The following is a 2,714-nucleotide window of genomic DNA, read 5'->3' on the forward strand; positions in this document are numbered from 1 at the left end:
AGTTATAACAGAATAATTAAATTATTATCTTTATAAAAAATGATATTATTAAACTAAAAATAAATTACTTTGTTATCAAACTTAAATTAAATTATAATAAAAAAATTAAGTTAAAAAATTTACACAAAAAAACCCGAGACTTTTAAATAGTTTATCTGATACTAATATCGATACATTTTTTTTAATTTTTTTATGATATCTTCAAATTTATATTTTATTAAAGCTGAAACATTGTCGCTTTCTCAAAATCACATAAAACTGTATTATATCAACATAAACAGAATAAAATGAAACATTAAAATTGAATGTATCTCACTGCATTGCGCAAGTACCCTTCTAAATTTACAAAATATATTGAAAACGCTCTTAATTTACATTCTTAAGATTCTTTCAATTTCAAAAATCATAATTATAATAACTTGCATAATGTTTGTGTGTAAAAAATACTTCAATAATAATAATTCCTAAAAAAATAACTAGGCCGGGGGAGGCACCAAATTTGGGACCGGTTGCCGGGTCTAGAATCAGTCCTAGCATTTTTCATTGAGACTAGGATTGGCTCGCCCTTCAACCACTCGGGACCAGTATTGATTTGGACCAGACCTGACCCATGACCCATTTTTTGTCATCACTACTTGCTACTTTGRGATTGTTTGTTTACCTCTTAATAGTTCCATTAAAAGACAAGATATGAATCGTTAAGATGTTAATCTTGTTTGACAAAAAAAAATAGCCTGCCTTTAATGATTATAAAATTCTTTGAATAATTTTGTATCTTAAGCCCCCTTAACCATTCAGTGCCTTAATTTCATTGTAAACAATTACCAAACAAATATATTTCATTTTGCACTATATCATGAGAGTTTCTTAATCATTCCGACCACTTAATCATTATACACCAAATATTGAGCAACTGCCCAATAGCATCTTTGTCTTAAAAGGTAGATCGTCAATGATCATGGATTTTGGTTGAATAGTGATATTACTTTTGGACCAAGAAAAGTTTGAGGTCTCCACACGCAAGTCATGATATCGAAGTCCAAGTCATAGAATAAAATGTAGAAGTGTACACTTTGGTCAACGCGTCTTAAAAAGTCATTTTTTAGAAACATCTTAACGCGCATTTATTATTTATTAGTTTCAATTTTTTTTAGAAAATGTATTTTTTTAATTTTATCTTTTTTGTTCGCTCTACCAACTTTACCATCCGCATAATGAATCTAATTTCAACAAAGCATTAATAAACAATTCCAACTTTTATCACTTTTTCGGTTTTTTCGTACTCTCATACCAAGTTTTTCTCAAAATGAATTTTCAAATGTGATCATCCCTTCAATTATTACTATTTTTTTATTTTGAACTTTGGTATTTTTCTAATCTTAATGGTTGGGGGACGAACTGTTTGTATGAAAGTTGGGTCCGGAACATATGTGCTCCCATGTAATGAGTAGATCCAGGCCTGAAAACCAAGAGGCGTCGACCCTAGAAAAGAAGAGGACCGTTAAGAAGGAGTGACCGGGTCTCCCTCCACCTCTAACGCAAAATCCGGGATCACCCGACTGACCTCGGGAGGATCAAAGCCATTGATGTACCTTTACCTAATATTTTGAAAAATAATTTTCTTTCTAAATAAAATATTTTTGAATTGTACATTTCTTTTGATTGGATAGGCCCTTACTTTCAATTATCTGGTCTAATTGTGCAAAATTTCCAATTAGAAAGTGACACAACGATAAACAAGCATGCTTTTTATTAGTCTTTGTGGTCTAAAAATAATACTTTCCAATTAAATACGTGAATATTAACTTTGGAGGTTCTTTGAGTCCTTGAATTGATAGGATCCAAATTCTTAATGTTTTTTTTTTAGATGTTCACATAGACTTTTCAAGACAACCGATTCACAAACTTGATCAATATGGATTTGAAACAATAATTTAAGATAAATCAAATTTGAGTTCAAGCTCAACCTCTATTATATTTAATGAGTAGATTGGGTTGAAAAGCTTTTTAAAATGTTATGCTTATACATAAATTACTGAATGAAAGGTAAGACTTCGGATGAGCTCCATATTATAAATAAAGTATTGTTATTTATTGTTGATGCAATAAATTTTTTTATGATAAAGACGACAAAAGAACCTGCTAACAATGAAGTAGATTGTGATTAATCTGTTTGTGGAAGAAAGACTTACAGAGTGATTCGAGGGTTTTCTAAATCGACTTGTAGAGTGATTTGAGGGTTTTCTAAATCTCTAAAWTGTGGTCCAAATTTACTTTTGAATCAAAGACTTGACTCTAAGTCTTGGAATTGGAAGGTGGAGACGTGACCTTAATCTTTCGGCTAAAATTTCCAACTTCCAGTTATTTGCATTATGATTGAGGTCTTTGCAATCCAAGGGATTAATACTTGCTAATTAAAGTGATGAAACCAACAAGCATTTAACACAAATTAACTCAGATTCTGCATGTTATTGAGAGAATCTATAAACAAAACAGGATATAACCCAACGTCACCACCACAAAAGCCTCACAAGCAACACTTAACCATAAGAATAAAAGAAGACGAGAATTGTAAAAAATATTACAATGATAAAACCAACAAACATCATTTAGATAGTGATCAAACTAATGCATAGATAACCCCGACACTTAGGGAGGGGTAAACACTTGATCATGGTTAATTTTCATGTCTACTTGTCTAAAATATCCAACTT

Source organism: Cynara cardunculus, assembly GCF_001531365.2.
Source record: "Cynara cardunculus var. scolymus isolate 2C chromosome LG 1, CcrdV1, whole genome shotgun sequence".
NCBI classification, from domain to species: domain Eukaryota; kingdom Viridiplantae; phylum Streptophyta; class Magnoliopsida; order Asterales; family Asteraceae; genus Cynara; species Cynara cardunculus.